The following is a 10609-nucleotide window of genomic DNA, read 5'->3' on the forward strand; positions in this document are numbered from 1 at the left end:
ACGTTAAATTGAAATTTATTTTCTATCTCTCAATTTTATACTTCATTGTTCATATGATTAATTTTGTTATTTTTTTATAATATTTTTTCTTTAGTACTCTTTCATGGATATTATTATTCTTTATTCTTATTTTTTTGTTTATATACATTTTTTATCTATTATTTTTTTTGTATAGAATAATAATAGTAAAATTAAAATAATATTAAGAATAAAGATTATTGAGAGTACTGGAATAAGAGTACGATGTAAAAGAATACTAAATTAATATTTTGATGTATAATGCAAGGCTATGATGATGCAAAAAATAAAAAGAAAAAGAAAAAAAAGGACAAAAAATGTTACTAACAATGACTTTTAATTTTGAAAGCAATTTCATCATTGTAACTTTCTTTAGTCATGTAGAGGCTGTATCATTCTTACTTTTCTCCCATTCGATGCCTTGATATGTTTGTTTGAGTGATTTAAAGTTTTGAAGGCAAGAATGACTTGAAAGAAGTGGAAAAAAAGCATGCAAAGTGGAGAATTCATGAAAAAAATGAGGATTTGTTGAATTCATGGCGACGCGTACGCGTGAGAGCGAAGTTTGCCAGGCAACGTGTACGCGTGACAAGCATTACGAGAGCCACATCAGCTTTTTCCGTTGGGTTTGACAGAAGCATTTGGACGGAGGGACTGATCCGTCCAAGTTTTGTGAAGGCCAGGGACTTAAAAAAGTATTTTTCAATGGTCATGGACAAAAATGTCTGTGGGACAAAATGTCATGGACCTATTTGTCCTTTTCTCTTTTTTTTTTTCTTAATGTGTGGGTTAAATATTCAATGTTTACTTTGGATTATATTAAACTAGTATTAAACACGTGCGATGCACGGACTTATATTTAAATTTGACATGTTAAATTAAAAATAATATTTTATAATTATAAATTTTTTTAGTTTAGTATAACACGATCATCGTCATTATATAATAAACGTACTGAATATGCTGTTTTATCTTTATTCAAAGTAAAAAGCAAATAAAAGAGTTTAAAGTCTATAATATTCTTGAACCATAAGGAGGGAGACATGAAAAAAATGAGAACATATATAACTGTAATAATAGCATGTCAATTTTACACTAAATTTTATATCAAAAGGCTAATGAAAATTTATCGACAACCTAGTATCTTACTAACTTCATTAGAAAAGCAATTGTCATATGATGTTGTGCTCCTTGCTACACATTTCATCTCAAATCTGAAAACAGAGTTATAGATAAATTTGTTATACCTATAGTAAATATTTATACAAAAGTGTAAATCATAACATGCTATTAAAATGAAAATAATATTATTCTTACCTAAATATTATTAAAAACTTCTTTGAACACGACATTTGTTGTTGATGACTTTAGATTACCGTCTTCGTCTAGAATTAAAACCCTGAGGCCACTGCGACTCTTAACTCTTGACAAAGTAACATAAAATTGTCCATGGGTGAACACTGAGACAAGTAAAGTCCTACATGTGATAATGATTGAACCTGACTATTGTTAATGGTCATTGCAAAGCATACTGTTAATGGAAATTGTCTCCATTGAAACTTAAATGGCAACCCTGAATTTGAAGGGATCAAGTTCATTCTTGGAATGTACACTTTATCTCCAATATTTCTATCGGTCACTACCGTCACTCCAATTACGTTGCTGCCAAGTTCGTTAACTATTAATCTTGTTCCGTTGCATAAACCTGAAATCTGGTCTATGTTTCACAGTAGCATTACAGCAACTCCTAACTTCAAAGTCAACTTGTGGTTGGGTAGTCCCGAATATTTGATGTCATTTAGAAACTCTGGTGTGAACTACTCTTGTTGTACATCTTCATTCTCATCAGCTTGACATGTTGTGTCAGAACTCAAATACTCCTTTTCCATCCCTGGAATGATTGTCAAGACAAAATCGTTTACCTTCTCGACACTCTCAAGCGTGGGTACAGGAATTGCCCTACTCTGAAAATACCTGTAATCTGACATGTTTTGCAACAAATTTGGATATGCAAAGTCTACCAAATGAAAGAGAGGGTCATTAGTAGTTGTAATCAATAGATCATCTGGAATTTCAATTTCTGATTCATCACCAACAACAGAATCAATATTTTCATTTCCAACATCAAGTATCCAATTAGCAAATCTCTTCATTTCACCTTCATCATGATCTGAAGAAGACATTAAAAGCCTCATGTTCATATGCAGTTTCAGAACCTTACAAAACGACCACAGATGGGATGAGTTAATAGCTGATGTCAATATATCGTGTCTACTCCCTTTCGGAATCACCGGAAGTATCTGTCTGAAATCACCTCCTAGAACAACAACCTTACCACCAAATGGTTGATGTGTCTTATGTTGATCAGTAACTGACATAAGATCCCTGAGCATCCGACCAAGTGCTTCAAAGCAGATTTTATTGAGCATTGGAGCTTCATCCCAAATTATTAAGCTACTTTGGATGAGCAGCTCAGCTTTCAAATTGCCATGCTTAATATTGCAAGTAGATTCATCAGTAATTATAATGGGTATTGAAAATCTAGAATGAGCCGTTCTGCCACCAGGTAGGAGTAAAGACGCAATTCCATTGAATGCGATATTTAAAACAATCTTTTCTCTAGACCGAATAGTAGAAGAAAGTCCATTCCAAATAAATGTCTTACCACACCCACCTTGCCATAAAGGAAGTAAAAACCACCAAAGTCTGTAATAACAGTATTGAGTATCTCATCGAATACTAACCTTTGCTCATGAGTTATCTTTTGTTCCGTATATAAGTTTGTATGAGTCAACTCATTTGTGTCATATGCTAACTCCTCCTCTATTAGCTTATTCTGAAAAAGGCAAACATCAGACATCTCAGGATATGGCATTGATTGATAGTCTCTTAAAGATCTCGCATTGCTGTTGAGTATCTTCTCAATATCAATAAGACAGAAGTTTTTCAATTCGTCATCAATCATGTTTAGTCCTAGCAAAAGCACATGATGGTTTTATGAAATATTTAATAAGTAATTCCAAAATAAAACTATTAATATTATTAATAAAAATAAAAATAATAAGAGAATACAATCTTGATATAAAAAAAAGATATAGTAAAATATCTTGATTTTTCAAAGCTTTTCTCCTCTCGTATAGTATTCCATCAGATAATAATGTCCAAGTTGCATTCCAAACACGCTCTAGGTTGCTAATGCTATTAGATATCAGTAGCATCGCAAATAATTTTCTCAATTGATGACCAGATGCAAGTTTAGATACCTCATTAATAGCTATAATGAATTTTCTATCATCACACAGTAGTCCCATGGAATAGTAAGCATCTTGGAAGTTAGAATATATAATTCCATTAATTGTCCTAATAGACTCATATGTTGTGCAACCTCTCTGAACAGCTAACAAAATTCTCATATAATAAATATCATCTGTACCCGATGGAACATAGTTTAACCTCCCGATAGAATACCCTCTTTTGCGTGGATGTCATTCCCTTGCTTCTCTATCATAAACAAATTGATTTGGAAACTCAGCATATGTCAAAATTTGACCTGATTCAAATTTTTTATTGGCCTCCATCCATGCTAAGAACATCGTACATTTTTCTTCCTCTTCTTCCACGATTTTCTCAAGATCATCATCGTCTTTAAAGATGATATTTTGCTCTCCATGCAAATGAAAGGTTAATCTCATCATTGAAGGCCAATCTAATTCGATTTGTGTGCTCCAATGAATCTATAATAATTATATAATATATACCAAAAATTGTTTTTAATAGACCAAGTGAAAAATTAAATGTTTGGTCTTTAAGTAATAAAAGCATATTAACATACGCTGGTTTTGTAACTGGTCGATATTGTTTGATGTTTGTTGAAGCTGTTATTGACTTGTCTGATGACATGGGCTATCATATGCTCCACGTGTGATACCTGAATTACTAATACTATTAATATTGGCACATTATTCTTTTTCACCTACAGAGTGTGGATTAGTAGTTAGAGACCTTGGTCAATATGGTGTTGGGTTATTACCTAATAAGATAATTTGAGACATTAGTTTTGAACAAATTTTCTGTTAAAATTTATAATTGAATAAATGGTAGGAAAATCAAAATACATAAAGTGAAGGCATATTCACATAAGCAAGTTTCAAAAAAATTCATCCAAAAATCAACCTGTATTGATGCTACTATTTGTAATGTCTGACAACACCGATTCAAAATGTACACCATTGGAACTATCACTCGGAGTTCTGTAATTTTTTTATAAAGTAAAATATTACGAAGATAATATAAACTAATAATTTATTACTTGTCAATAGCTAAATAATGTATAGAAAATATTGTATTTTATGAAATTTTATTTGGCCAAAATACCCATGACCCACCACGCACATTTGCTCCTTCTTCTCTGTTCCTATTCCATCAAAAATTCTAAATCAATCATTATGTTTTGTTATATATTTATATCCATATAGTTCTCATTTTCTCTCTATTTTTTTTCCAACCATTTCACCAACTATCCTGTTTGAATTCAACCTCCTCACTTCTCTACATCTCTACTCAATAAATAAATAACTAAATGGTCAGTTTAACTTCAATGACGGCTTTAATTTTCTTTTCATTCTCATTTATTTAGTTACGTAAATATATTTTACAAAAAATAATATATATTTTTTTTTACAAAAGTTTCTTTTTTGAAATAAATATAAGTTTAATCTCACGGTCAATAAATTCAACTAATAGTTAAAATTTTTTTTTAAATAAAAAAATTGAAAATGAATAACTTATAATTAAAAAGAGAGAAAAAGATGAAAGTACCTCTATTATTGTACAGAGACAATCTAAAAAATAACAATGTAAATGGAGTAAAGAGAAAATTTATAAATATGACAAATAAAAAAAAATTTATATAAGTCCGTGCGTACGCGTGACAAGCATTACGGGAGCCACATCAGCTTTTTCCGTTTGGTCTGACGGAAGCATTTGGACGGAAGGACTGATCCGTCTAAATTTTTTGAAGGTCAAGGACTTAAAAGTATTTTTCAATGGTTAGAGACGAAAATGTCCGCAGGACAAAATGTCAGGACCTATTTGTTCTTTTTTTTTTCTTAATGTGTGGGTTAAATATTCAATGTTTACTTTGGATTATATTAAATTGTGTTCGAATCAATTTGTGTTAGTCAAGTGATAAGCTTACTCGTCTGCTTAAACAAGTGTTTGGGATTTAAATTCTGACTGGCGACAAACTCTTGAAGGAGTTCAAATCCGTGATGGATTAATTTTTTGTGGGTTAGAGAATACCCAGAACAACCAAAAAAATTTGTGTTTGAATTGTGTTATTTTATGTTAAACTTTGTTGAATTGTATTAAATTTTGTGTTTTTTTTTAATAATATTCCTAGATAATCGTGAATATCTTCCTTTTCTACGTAGACAACTAAAAGGAGATCCCTCCGGAAACGACCAAGGCCGGAGTCCCTACAGAGCTCGCCAGTTGAGAAGAATGGAGGCACGGTGGTGGAAGCATCGTCATGTCTTCCTACAACCGTGAAGGAGGGTGTTACCGTGGCGATTCCATTGGAGAAGGAAGGCGCATTGCCGGCTGTTACTGCGTCGGTAGGCGGGATTAAGGAGATATTCCAGGGAGATCTGGCAAACCTGAAGGTCACGGGAGTCACTTCCGCTGGGCAAGCCTCGGTTTGAGGTTGGTGAAGCACTTTGATTTCCTTGTTTTATATTTTTATATTTTATATTATGGATAGTTTAAATATAATAGCTTGGAATATTAGGGGTGCTTCTAATAAGTTAGCCCGGGTGAATTGTAAAGAGCTGGTTAGGAAATTTAAACCTGTAATTTTTATTGTGGTTGAAACTCACTGTCCTTTTCAACACTTGAAAATGTTCTGGGAAAGACTTGGTTATCACCCTATTGGTATAGTGGAGGCGTCAGGACACAAGGGGGGTATTTGGTTCCTTTCTGCAATACAGGGTGTTCACTGCAAATGGGTTGATGCTTTCGATCAGTGTGTTACAGTTGAGGTTCAGGTAAATAATGTGATTTGGAGGTGCAGTGGTATCTATGGTAGTCCTCAATTTAATACCAGAGTTTTGCTATGGGATTATCTTGTTACTCAGTCTTCGTCTTTCTGCGGGCCATGGATTGTTCTTGGTGATTTTAATGAAGTACTATTCTCTCATGAATCTAAGGGTTGCCTCTCTAGGGGATAGTAATCTGTTTGACTTGAAGACTATTGGAAGACAATTTTCTTGGTACAGAAGGGTTAAAAATGGTGTTGAGGTGGCGAAAAAACTTGACCGGGTTTGTATCAATAGTGGCTGGCTATCTCTATTTCCAGAGGCTTACGCAGAAATTTTAAATAGGCTTCAATCTGATCATTGTCCTATCCTAGTACGCTGTACAGGTCGTCCCCAACCGAAAAAGAATAGACCTTTTCGGTTTATTGCAGCTTGGGCAACTCATCCGGGGTACAGAAATATTGTGAACCAGTCATGGCAGGCTGGCTACAGAGAGATGCATGGCAAGCTTTCAGAAGTGCAAAAGAACTCTTTGGAGTTTAATTCTAAAGTGTTCGGCAATATTTTCGTTAGAAAATGCAAATTGGAGAGACAGATTAATTTTCTTCATAGAGCCTCTGGGATGAAGGTTAATGTGGAAAAATCTAAAGCGCTATGCTCCAGGAATGTTTCAGCGACAAGAAAAGAGATTTTCACTGGAGTCTCCTCCATCAGATTCGTTCAGAACTTGGGCAAGTATTTAGGGGTGAACCTTAATCACTCTCGGGTGACACGCGCAACTTTCAACGATGTTTTGGACAAGATTCGGGGAAGGCTAGCTAGCTGGAAAGGAAGATTGCTTAATAAGGCAGGCAGACTCTGTTTGCTCAACTCGGTAGTGATTGCGATTCCTACTTATCGCATGCAAGTATCTCTCTTCCCTAAAGGGGTAACTAATAAGATAGAATCCATGATGCGAAACTTTCTATGGAAGGGTCAAGCTGATGGTAGAGGCCTGAATCTAGTTAACTGGAAAGTGTTGGTCACTCCTAAAAAGTTTGGAGGTCTAGGAATTAGAGATCCTTTTTGTGCCAATATTGCTCTTCTTGAAAAACTAATTTGGCAACTTTTTCACCATCCCAACAAGCTATGGGTTCAACTGTTGACGGAAAAATACCATTCTTCTAAGGATGATTGTTTTAGTCAGTCTCGAGGAAGGGGATCTTATGTTTGGAAGAGTATATGTCGAGCTTGGGATATCCTAAATGAAGGTTTTAGTTGGTGCATTGGGGATTTGGAACAGAACTTTTGGTTTTCTAAATGGAGAAGAGAGGGGCAACTGTGTCAGGAGATGGATTATGTTCACATTTCTGATTCGGATCTCAGGATCTTGGACCTTTGGTCATCTGGACAGTGGAACCTTGAGAATATCTATTCTCCTCTGAATCAGTCTCTGCAGAGCAACATTAACTCTTACAACCCAGATGTTCAAGCTGGTTCAGAGGTCGGTTGGGGTTGGACTGGTGCGGCCTCAAAGGTTTATGATGCTCATAGTGGTTATTTATGGCTCAGTAAGAAGATGTTTAGTTGGGAGGATAAGGGTAATTGGCTTTGGCTTTGGCGTCAACATGTTCCGGAAAAGCACAAATTTTTGGCCTGGCTATATCTTCGGGAGGCTCTTCCTACTGCTGCATTTCATTTTAGATGGGACTCGGGACAAAGAGACATTATATGTGAGACAGACTGTGTGGAGGCTTTTACTATTGTCAATAATTTACAAGATTGCTCTGGGTTTATTGATCCTTTGGTGTTAAAAATCCGAGATATCATGTCTTGGAAATGGCGTGCTGATCTTCGGTTGATCTTGAGAGATACAAATACAGTAGCAGACATCATGGCAAAGACTGCAATAAGGACTATTTCTCCCCAAGTGGAGCTTCCATTGCCTTGGAAGGAGTTTGAGAGAAGTATTCAGCGGGACTGTCTTTCTTAAGCAGTTTCTTGTTTTTTTTTCTTTCTTAGTTTTTGTTTATTTTTTTTTAAGTCACCAAAAAAAACTAAAAGGAGATCCGTGATGAGAATGGAGAACGGGAGACATAGTGTTTTTGGGGTCATGGAGATAGTTTCGTTTTTGGTCTTGGACATTTTCTTAATGTTGGGTGTACATATTTGGATCTGACTCCTCATCTGGGCTCATGAGACAATTGGGCTTGGGTCATGAACCCCTACTTCGTTGTTGCTTTTTCCTAGAATGAGCTCATGGAACTACCTTCTCCCTCCCTATAAAATGTCCAGATCTGAAGAATTCCTTCGTTGTCGTCATGTGCTCTCTCTCTCTCTCTCTCTCTCTCTCTCTCTCTCACTGCATCGCTAATCGAAAACGCGTATGGATGCCGAAAAGTCAAAGATTCTAGCATAGCCACATCCGCAGATTGATAGATAAAAACGCAAAGGTGGATCTGGAGAACATGTCGTATCGATCCAACAATTACACGTTTGGAGCAGTCATAAATGAATTGTGCATCCATTGCGTTTCTGAGGCAGATGCATCCATTTATGATTGCTCCAAAGGTGATATTGTTGGTTCAGTTTCAGAAGCCCGCTTTGCAGGGTAGGTAACGCTTCTATCTCGAAGTATAACTCAAAATGCAAACTATGAAATTAATGACGATTATACAAAAATACTCAGTTTAATCAGGTAGCAGCAATTTTTTTTAATTCCAAATTTTAAAATGTTAAGTATAAATTTTAATTCCTAAATACCTCTAAACCCTAAACTTGCATTAAAAAATGATTTTAGAATAAACAAAAAACAAGTTGACTAACGCTGCCTAATTAAAAATGTGTTAAAATCACCGTTGCATAGTAGATCTACAGTCTACCCACACAAATTGGTTATACTCAAAGCTACACTCACAGGCCATGGCAATTGGCAACCATAGCTTTTGCAGAATGTGTGAATAATAAAACTAGCTATATATTTTGCTATGGCCTTTGAGTATTCCTGTCCCATTAGAAATAAATTTTGTGCATATGTGTGTGTGGGAATGAATGGTAGATTATGGAAATCAAAGCCAAGAGCGGAGGGTAGGGGTTGTTTACATAAACAAAAAGGATGAGGGTTTTTCAAGTGGCAATTGTAGAGTTGTTTTGTTATGTTTTGAGCAAGGTTATGAAAATTGAACCGGTTATCAAACAGTTTTAATTATTGGTTTATTAGTTTATAAGTTTAATCGGTTTGACTGTAATTAAACCGAAAAACCGTTTTATAATAAAATAATAAATAAAATATAAATACATTCCATGGAAAAATACCATCCAAGTCTTTAAAATATTATCCTAATTAAAAGTATTACATCAACCGCAATATTATAATCTCATCCAAATACAAACACAAAAGTCAAATAACAAAAAAATAAATAAATAATTAATCACAAACCATTCAATTATTCACCATCTTTACGGTTCACGGTTCAACCGATTCGACTGGCCGATCCAAACCGATTTTCAAAACCTTGGTTTTGAGTGACTTTTGATAAGCTTGAGTGTTACTTTAACGGATGGATTGAAAAAAAAAATTAACTGATGGTTGGTTAGGAGATTGGAGTTGATCGCATAGTTGTAAGAACCGAATTGATGATCAAATTGGCTAGGTTATTGGTTTATTAATTTATTGGTTTAATCGCTAAATTACAGGTTGAATCGGTAAAATCGGTTTTACGTAAATAAAAAATATAAAATTGAAAAAAATTAAGAAAAATCAAAATACATATTTTCACTAATATTTTAAAAATAATCAAGTCTCAAATTTTAAAAATAACTAATACAAAGATAGACATGAAATTAGTTAGTACTTAGTACTACTAATAACCTTAAACCGACGAATTCCTTTCGACATAACTCAATATCTTCTCATTTTCTAACCAAATGAAGCTTAAACCGATGAATTTCTCCACTCCTAATAAACTTCTCACAATATATAACAAAATGGTTTTCTAAATTCCACAACTTGTTTATAATGGTCTCATGTACTATGTAGGATCGGTTTTTGCTCTATTATTATTTTTTTTTTTTTGTTCCAATTGATGCATCATGAGTTGATCCTTGTTTTTGTGAGGATGGTGTTTTTTATGGTGAATTCGTTGAAGCCATTCTAAAACAATATGAAATAGCAAAGGTATAAAACAACAACTATTACAAATTCACATCATCTATTTCCTATTCCCTATTCAGCTATTACAAATTCACATCATCTATTTCCTATTCCCTATTCCCTATTTAGCAACCCTAAATTCATAGCGACATCAATAAAAACAGCTATAAACACTAATAATCAGAAAAAAGGCATCGATTTGCTATTAACCTAAATAGGTTCATAATAAAAAAATTCGACAAATTCAAGAAATTCATAATCAAGAATTAACAAATTCATAATCAAGAATCAACAAATTCAACCAGTTATAATAAACAATATAATATAAACAGAATAACTAAAAAAAATAGAGATAATGAAGAACGCAGAGAAGTGAGGAATGAGGAGACCACCAACCTATCAGAGAGAAGACGCGACGACGGCG

At 34.2% G+C, this 10609-nt stretch overlaps 1 pseudogene; it reads right to left on the bottom strand.

Annotated features, from left to right (window-relative positions):
- LOC107641074 lies at positions 1336–2983 on the bottom strand (annotated as a pseudogene).

The sequence above is a fragment of the Arachis ipaensis genome, chromosome B05 (genome assembly GCF_000816755.2).
Source record: "Arachis ipaensis cultivar K30076 chromosome B05, Araip1.1, whole genome shotgun sequence".
Taxonomy (NCBI): Eukaryota; Viridiplantae; Streptophyta; class Magnoliopsida; order Fabales; family Fabaceae; genus Arachis; species Arachis ipaensis.